Source organism: Papio anubis, chromosome 6 (assembly GCF_008728515.1).
Source record: "Papio anubis isolate 15944 chromosome 6, Panubis1.0, whole genome shotgun sequence".
In the NCBI taxonomy this organism is placed as follows: domain Eukaryota; kingdom Metazoa; phylum Chordata; class Mammalia; order Primates; family Cercopithecidae; genus Papio; species Papio anubis.
In genome coordinates, this window is record NC_044981.1 from 27,290,408 (window position 1) to 27,300,278 (window position 9,871).

General features: G+C 38.5%; 1 non-coding gene across 1 annotated transcript; it reads left to right on the forward strand.

Moving 5' to 3' along the window:
• Positions 1–2,712: 2,712 nt before the first annotated feature.
• Positions 2,713–2,794, forward strand: TRNAS-AGA. The gene has a single exon. It is a non-coding gene; the product is annotated as a tRNA-Ser (tRNA).
• Positions 2,795–9,871: the final 7,077 nt, after the last annotated feature.

The following is a 9,871-nucleotide window of genomic DNA, read 5'->3' on the forward strand; positions in this document are numbered from 1 at the left end:
TTCAGGCCCTTAAAAACAAAGTCTTGATTTGAGTAAGGGCGACATCATCTAGGCCAGCCTGAGCATTAAGAGTAGCATATTGGCCCGTGCCTGTGAGTTGTTCCTCAGTGGGTCCTGGGGGATCACACATAGCATTTTTTCTAGCCTGTACATGCGCCTTGTCCATCCATCAGCTGTGCAATTGTAACCACTGAGAACGATCAAGAACAGCCTTCCCCAAAGTCTCCCAGTCTATAGGAATCATCAAATTTTTTGATGAAAAAGCATCAAGAAGACCAAGGATAAAAGGAGATTGAGGTCCATAGTTAGAAAAGGCAGCTTTTATTTCTTTCAAAAATTTAAATTGTAAGGCATTAAATTGGACATTATTGCCACCATTTGGAAACTGAGCATTAGGAGCAAAAGAAGCACAAATAATTGGAAACAGATCCAGCTCCTCAAATTTTCTTATCTTTTTTTTTTTTTTCCCTCCCCCAATGGCAGGAAAGGCACTGAGAAAACTTTGCCAGGCAAAGGTAAGGAAGCTGGGGGGTTGGAGGCTCTGGAAAATCCCCTTCTAAAGGGGCAGAAGGAAAAGAAACAGGGAAAGCTCGCAAAGATGAATTAGAAGAATGTATCTGTAATATCTGTTGAAGCATTCCCATAATACGCTGCATGTCAGAATTTCCCTTAGAAGAAGGAAGAGTTGGCTGTTGCCCAGGTTGGTCTTGGATGCCTGGCCTCAAGTGATCCTCCCACCTTGGCCTCCCAAAGTGCTGGGATTACATATGTTAGCCACCACACCTTGCCTAAGTAAATTTTTAATTGACCTATAACACAATGTTGATGCAGAAAAGTATATAAAGCATAACTATACAGCTCAAGAAATTTTCACAAAGTGAACACACCTATGAACCCAGAACTCAGACTGAAAAATAGAACCATTCCCACGATCTCCAACAAGTCTCTTCATGGCCTTTCTCAGTGTAACCACCTTCAACAATCACCTTCCTGATTTCTAACACCACAGATTTGTTTAGCTTGTTTTGAGCTACAGTATATATAAACAAAGGCATGTATGCTTTTGTGTATGGCATCATTTCAATATTATGTTTGTGAGATCCTTCCAATTTGTGTGTAATTAAATTCTTTATTCTTATTGCTCTACTGTTCCTTTGTATGGAAAACAACTATTTATCTTTTCTATTGTTGATGGACTTTGGACTGTTTTCAGTTTGGAACTAATATGTCTAGAATAGTTTTGTTTCCTACAAGTGAACCCTGATTCATTTGTTTTACATGAATCTATTCTGCCATGCTTTGGTCCACACATACGAATGAGGAGAAAAAAAAAGATTGAAGCCATCACAGGTCTCTGTTCATTTTATTCTAAGCAAAACAAGAACTGATTCAATAAATTCAGTTCATATTAATATTAATCACAGCAAGTTTCCTTTTGTGCTGATTTAAGCATGAAAAGTCTGTTATTTCTTTAATACTTAACTCCTTCAAACTAGAGTTCTGAAGGAATCTAATTAAAATGTTATATGCCTGTTAAAATGTGTAGACCAAATAAAAGGGACATGATATGACTGTGGAAACACCTTCTATCACAACTTATATTTTCCTTTAAATTTGTATTTAGTCATTTCATAACTTGACACGATTTTTAAAGGTTTATGTGACTGATACTCATTTTAACAAGGAAGTTTAAATAACAGACTCCTCAGTTAAATATGGAATCTGGTTCTCTTACTCCAAACTCAGCTTAATACTCCCCTCAGAACAGACCCCCTTTCGTTAAACCATGGGATTTCTTATAGTTGATTTTATTAATATTTCCATAGTAAAGCAATATTTCTTCACTCCCCCTTACCCTGCCTTCACTCTTCTCTTCACCCCTCTCCTCTCCTCCGTTCAGATGTCACAATTGACCCCTCTGTCATCGTTCTCTTCCCTCCTCTGCCCACTCTCCCTTTTCTCCTCTTCCTCTACCTCTGTTTCTTCTTTAGAAAATTAGATTAAGACTCTCTAAGCGGGGTAGACAAAATCACTCTCAGGTCTTAGGAAAACACTGTTATTGAGATATTAAGGTCAAAATGTACAAGGGAGAAAAAGAAAATCTGCTGAATTGACTAAATTTAGAGCAACGGGGGAAGCCCCTTTGTCGGCCAAAACTCAAACCAGATTCTGAGCCTAAAAGACTTAACAATGTCACAACGAAGTGACACAGAGGAGACTTTTCTACATAATTTTTCGCTCCCTCCACCTAAGACACAAATCAGCGGAAGCGATTCCGTGCCTGGAATTCCCCTACGAACACTGTAATTCACCGAGGAGCTTTGGACTCCGGGAAGTCCGAACATCCCGGATTAGGGGAGAGTTGGCCATGACTCCCCGTCGGTACCGGCTAGGTTTGGTACCAGCTAGGTTTGGTACCAGCTAGGTTTGGTACCAGCTATGGCGAGTACAGAAACCTGGCCGGTCCTGGGGCAGGCAGGCGCTCGCCAGATGTTATTCGACTGACTGGATATTTGCTGGAAACGTTAATGCTTATGCGATGAGGACTCTCTCTAATTGCAGTGCTCTCAATTACCAAAGATGTTCTGACTTCCTTTCCTAGAATTCTCATTTCACCTTAGCATTTCCAAAAAACTCACCAAAGACAAACGTTTGCACACATCACCTGACACGTGATTTCACCAATATATCCAAGTCAGCCGTTATACAGCTGTAGTCGTGGCCGAGTGGTTAAGGCGATGGACTAGAAATCCATTGGGGTCTCCCCGCGCAGGTTCGAATCCTGCCGACTACGGAATGCTTTTTGCTCCAAGTGAGCAAACTTAATCAACCCATCGGTTTGACAGTGTGAAATTACCTAACAAGGAAATCCTTACCACCCATTTCCTACCACAAGGGTGCAAACTTCTTGACTGTCCTGATGCCTCGCTCATTCAAACCTCTACCGCCACTGGGTTCCCATCGTGCCAGGGATCCCGACATTAATTCTTATTTTTCTAAAAGTAAGCAATATTTTCTATGAGCAAAACGCAGGTCTTGGCGATGCTGCCTCACTTCCTGTCTTCGAACCCCGTGCCTCGAATTTTCCTCATGGAATTGCGCCAGTGAAGAAAACAAATATAAGGTATCTCTCATCTTTGTGTTCACAAATATGCCTCATTTGGAAAACTAGGGCTGGGTGCGGTGGCTTACGCCTGTAATCCCAGCACTTTGGGAGGTCGAGGCGGGCGGATCGCTTGAGGTCAGTTCAAGGCCAGCCTGGCCAACATGGCGAAACCCCGTCTCCACTAAAAATACAAAACTTAGCCAGGCATGGTGGCGCGCGCCTGTAATCCCAGCTACTAGGGAGACAAAGGCAGGAGAATCGCTTGAACCTGGGAGGTGGAGGTTACAGTGAGCCAAGGTCGCACCACTGCACTCCAGCCTGGACAACATAGAGACTCTGTCATAGAGACAACGTAGAGACAACATTGAGACTCTGTCTCAAAAAAAAAAAAAAAAAAAAAAAAAGGTAGGTCAGCCCCCTCAATTTGAATTTGTCTGATATTTCCTCTGAGTTCTATTCAGGTTATTCTGGCAGGAATACCACAGAAGTGAAGCGAAGTCCTTTACCGTTCTTCAAATCCAGAGGCACATGGTGTTAATTAGTACTGATACTCACAACTGTGATGAATTCAGATGATGTCTATTAAGTCTCTCCACTGTCAATTTACCTTTGGTATTGCTCATTACGTGATTTATGCAGCTTACTTATTTTGCATTATATTTGGTTATTTTGAAAAGTGTAAGTTAAAGGAAGAAGAAATTGAAGAAGTGCATTGAATTCTGGTGGCTTTTCGGTGAAGCCACCATTGAAGTCTGTAATCGAGGAATACCCTTCTTGCATATAAAATAAATCTGGAATGTTAATCAACATTTTAATTTAATTTTTAATTATTACCATTATGTTATTTAAATGTTAGTGTTTAAAATGTAAAAGAATTGATATTGATATTATTGTGCAGCAGAGTTATGCACAATTATTTCTTCAGTCACTCTACCTCACATTTGAAATAATATGTAGATGCTCACTTTCAGCTATAATTGAACATCATTTGTCTCTGTTTCTTCTTTTATTTACTGACCATATCCAAAATGTGTATACGCATAAGTGGAAATTAAAATTAAAATACTTCATTCTCAATAGCAGCAAACATTTTAGAGTCTGAAAATAAATCTAACTGCCAGGCTTAGTGGCTCACGCCTGTAATCCCAACACTTTGGGAGGCCGAGGGGGGTGGATCACGACGTCAGGAGTTCAAGACGAGCCTGACTAATATGGTGAAATCCCGTCTCTACTAAAAATACAAAAATTAACCGGGCGTGGTGGCATGGTCCTGTAATCCCAGCTACTCAGAAGGCTGAGGCAGGAGAATCACTTGAACCCGGGAGGCGGAGGTTGCAGTAAGTGGAGATCATGCCATTGCACTCCAGCCTGGGCGACAGGGCGAGACTCTGTCTCAAAATAATAATAAATAAATAAATTAATTAATTAATTAATTAAATTAAATAAAAATAAATCTAGCAAAAGATATGCAAGAAATCTACGCTTAAAACTATAAAACGTTGCTGGTGGAAATTAAATGGAGGAAGTTGAGGAAAAATAACATATTTATGTCTTGTTAGACTCAATTTCATCAAGATGAAAACTATTTCCAAATTAATCAATAGGTTCAATGAATCCCAATCAAGTTCTGAGCCTGTATTTTTTAAAGTTTAGCAGTTTCAAAAATATATTTAAAAGGTAAAGCAACTTTAGAAAACAAGAAAAACTCTAGTTTACAGATTCAAAGAGAAGAAAAAATAGAGAAAATAAAAGGAAAATATTAAAGAAGATAGTAAAGTTGGAGGACTTATACAACATGTATATCATGACTTATTGCAAATACAATTAAGAGTTATTAATTATTTATAAATATTAACACTTTTTAAATTTAAATTTTATTTTTAATTGATACCAAACATTATCTTCACTGCTATGGTATTACCTTGGCCAGGCTGAACTACATTCCCCAGAATTTCTTTTTCTGTGTGTCTCTGGTTAGGATGGTCCCCAAGAGATATTCTTGCAGAAGATTTGAGAAAGAAAGCTAAGTAGCAGTCATTTTGTAGCTCATGCTAACTCACCTGCTGACTTATCTTGTCACATGGCAGTCTGCAACTAACTACCCCACCTTCCTGTGGGTTCTCCTTCAACCTCTGTAATTTCTGAACCGAATGTTTGTGTTTAGCTTCAAGCAAAGGACCCTGTCTTCTATGGAATACTACAACACCAAGGAGAGGCAACAAGAGCTGACACGGATTTCAGTTCATCCTGTGGGGTTCCCAGTTCATGCTTGTGGGTTCCAGCTTGTTCTATTATTCCTCACTTTACCTCCTTCTTCCTTTCTTGATAATCTGCCCCACAGTCTTTATAATGCTGAAGCTTGAAGTGCATCCCAGTGGTTCTGCTTCTTTTATTGAATCCTGACTGCTACATATCAATGATTCAACTAAATGATCAAAAACTTGAACAAACATTTTATAAAAGAAGATATTCATGTATCTAATAACCAATTTTTCATGGGCCTGTTGCAATTGTTGACTCTCACAGTGTTAATTATGAATAAAATTAGCTGCAATAAAGTGTATAGTCAAGAAAAGGATCATGGAGGACAAGGATCAGTAAACACAACTCAAAGGAAAGGATGATATCCCACCAGGATTTAAAATCAAATTGGTCATTTTTCAGACCAGTGCCAAAAGGACTCCTGTTTCTTCCCCATGGTAAAGTAATAGAAACCAGACTTACCCTATCACCTTAAACAACTGGAAAACTGTACAAAGTATATGTAACAGCTTTCTTCAGACAGACAATAGGCAGTGACTAATTTTGATACCTGGGAAAAGGGAACAAATGAGAAAGAAATTGCCCTATTTACTGCCTATAATCAGATTAAGAGGAACATTTCACAATGATAAAGAGGTCAATACACCAAGAAGCCACAATAACCCTACATGTATGCACCTACAAATAGTGCTTCAAAATATGTGTAGCGAAACCTGCTAAACTGCAAGGAGACATAGAAAAATTACTCAATTATAGTTGGAAATTATATTTTTATTATTATTATTATTATTATTATTATTATTTTTTGAGACAGAGTCTTGCTCTGTTGCCTAGGCTGGAGTGCAGTGGTGCGATCTGGAGTGCAGTGGTGCGATCTCGGCTCACTGCAACCTCTGCCTCCCAGGTTCAAGTGATTCTCCTGCCTCAGTCTCCCAAGTAGCTGGGATTACAGGTGCCCACCACCATGCCCAGCTAATTTTTGTATTTTTAGTAGAGACGGGGTTTCGTTATGGTGGTCAGGCTGTTCTCAAATTCCTGACCTCAGGTGATCCACCCACCTCGGCCTCCCAAAGTGCTGGGATTACAGATGTGAGCCACTGTGCCAGGCTGATAGTTGGAAATGTTAACACTTCTTTCTCAGTAATTGATAGAACAAATAGTCTGAAAATTCAGTACGAATACAGAAGATTTGAACCACATTACCACAAATTTGACCTCATTAACATGTATAGAACGCTCTTCTTAGCAATAACAGAAAATTTTCTTGTCAAGTGCTTATAGAATACTTACCAAGACAGACCTTATTTTGGGCTAAAAAATAAGTCACTGTAAGCTCAAAAGGACTCAAATTACAGAAAGTATATTTTCTGACCACAACAGAATTAAACCAGAAATCAATTAACAGAAATTAAACAAAATAGCCTAAAACCAAATAATACATCACAAGGGAAATTTAAATTATTTTGAACTAAATAAAAAATGAAAACAAAATATAAAAAAATACAGCTAAAGCTTTTCATAGAAAAAAAGCTTATATTATAGAAGAAAAAAGTGGCCAGGTACTAGGGCTCATGCCTGTAATCCCAGCACTTTGGGAGACTGAGGCAAGAGGATTGCTTGAGCCCAGGGATTTGAGACCAGCCTGGGCAACATGGCGAGACCCGTCTCTACCAGAAGAACAGGAAAGATAGAAAGGAAGGGAGGAAGGGAGGGAGGGAGGAAGGAAGGAAGGAAGGAAGGAAGGAAGGAAGGAAGGAAGGAAGGAAGGAAGGAAGGAGAAGGAAGGAAGGAAGGAGAAGGAAGGAAGGAAAGGAGAGAGAGGAGAGAGAGAGAGAAAGAGAGAGGAAGGAAGGAAGGAAGGAGAAGGAAGGAAGGAAGGAAAGAAGAGAGAGGAGAGAGAGAGAGAGAAAGAGAGGAAGGGAGGGAGGGAGAAAGAGAGAGGAAAGAGAAAGAGAGAGAGGAAGGAAGGAAGGAAGGGAGGGAGGAAGGGAGGGAGAGAGGGAGGGAAGGAGGGAGAAGCCGGGCTAGGGGCTGGCGGGTGCCTGTAGTCCCCAGCTACTCAGCAGGCTGAGGTGGGAAGAATGCTTGAGCTGGGGAAGTGGAGGTTGCAGCAAGCAGAGATTATGCCACTACACCCCAGCTGTCCCCTAGCCTGGGGGACGGAGCCAGACCCTATTAAAAAAAATAATTGTCTATCAATCATCTATAGTTTCACCTTAAGAAACTAGAAAAATAAGAGTAAATTAAATTCAAATTAAAAGTAAATGTAATTAAATTAAAAGTAAATGGAAGAGAACAAATATTAAAGAGCAAAAGGGAATGAAATAGAAAAACAATAGAGAAGATCAATGAAATCCAAAAACCAGTGCTTTGAAAAGATGAATAGTATCAATAAATCTCCAGTCAGACTGGTCAGAAAATAAATGCAGCAGGAAAGAAAGAGGGAACATTTACCCAGATTATACAAAAAATAAAAGAATATTTTGGATAATATGCCAATTAAATTGACAAATTAGATGAAATATATCAATTTCTCAAAAGATAGAAACTACTAAAGCCCACTCAAGAAATAATCTGAATCGTAATATAACTATTAAAAATATAATTTATAATTATAAAATTTATAATTTAAAACCTCTCAAAAAGAAAACTCCAGGCCTAGATGGCTTCATTGGTAGATTCTACCAAACCTTTAAAGAGGAAATAATATCATGTCTACATAAACTTTTCCAGAAACTGGAAAAGTAGAGAACACTTTCCTACTCAGTTTATGAATTGAATATTAGTTGACATCAAAACTTGGGGGGGATGAAGGGAAACAAAGAATATAACTGTATCTGTTTCCACTGAACTGTACACTTAAAAATGGTAAAAATGGTAAATTAAACATATATATTTTACCTCAATAAAATAAGCTACTGTAAAAAATAAAAAATGAAATAGCCCTACCTCAGCAAAAACAAAGCAAACAAACCAAACACCAGATCACAGTTGGAGGGAAAAAAAAAAAAATTGCAAACCAATGTTCCTCATGGAAATAGGTGTAAATATTCTTAACAAGTGTTAGCAAATTGAATCAGCAATTTTTAAAAAGGATGATATGCTGTGACCAAGTGGGATTTATCCTTTGAATGCTGAGGGGACTGTGCCTTTCTGTTCTTAAAGGTGTCATTTTCCATCTCTATAAGGAAAGAGTAATAGATACAGAGTAAGATGCTTTGATTTCAATACTCAGTAGCCCTGTGAATTACAAACTTCTCTTATCTGAACATTTTTCTTATTGTGAAAGTGGGTGGCAGCACCTCATGGAACTGTTATGAGAGTTACATGAGGTCCTGAATATGAAGGCGTTTTCTAAAATGTGAAATTTAGAATAGTTAGATGGTATCATTTTTTTTTTTACTGGTTCAATATCCATGCCACACCACTCCGTATTTCTTCAAACAGATAACAAGGTACTGCAATCATCTTGTAGTCTTAAGGAAGTGTGGGAACACTTTAAGTAGAAATACAAATAAGTACTTATACTTTGCTTGAAAATTTGAAAGAGAGAAGAGCTAAAAGAAGAAAACGATGAGGAGCTGTGATTCAACACCTCGGATAAATTAGTATTAACTTTTTTGTTTTTACACAACCAGGTTTTAAATGCATAAATATGCAATGGCATATTTTAGCCTGTTTTTCCACTTTTAATTTTCCAGTTACATAAATATTGCAGTACCTGTTTTTCTATTTTTAATTTTCCAATTACATAAATAATGCAGATTATTTTTATGACAAATGTAAAGAATACAAACGTAATCGAAATTGATATTTTAATCTCTCACATTCCATTTTGCTGTTTTATTAGATTGGTGAGTGTCCCTTCGGATGTTTTTAATGGACTTTAATTTGGGGGTTCATTCGATATAAATAGAACTATTTATGTTCGCTATTTTGTGTATTAAAGTTTACACACATTTTCCAAATAAAACGATAATAATCTAATTCTTTAACAGCTGCATGGTACCCTATGACAGGAATGCATCACACCGTTCCCTTACTGGTTAGCATATTTATATGCTATATACAAACAATGCCACAGTGGACATCTTTGCACTGTAACCATTTAAATCATGTAAATCACCAGCTGTTTTCGCCCAGTTTCCACTTCGATCAAAGTGCTGATTTCACACAAGTTATGCAATCTTCCACTCTGTCTTCAATTACCTACGAGTGTCCAGGACTATCGAAAGACGGGCTGTTCAAAGGCAATGGATGAGTGGGGGCCATAAGTTAGAGTCTCACTCCACTTCGTAATTAGCAAAGTTTAGTTCCATCTGCAGAGACTCCACTGCCAGAGCTCAGATCACAGCCTACTTTCGGGCGCCGACGGGAGCTCGCTCACCGTTTACTAACGTGAAGTTTGTATTGTTTGCTTGGAACGCTGATGCTGCTCATCCTCACGCGGGAGGACTCTCATTCCAGTGCTCTTGTCCAGGTGGCACAGGAGGTTGGCTTTTT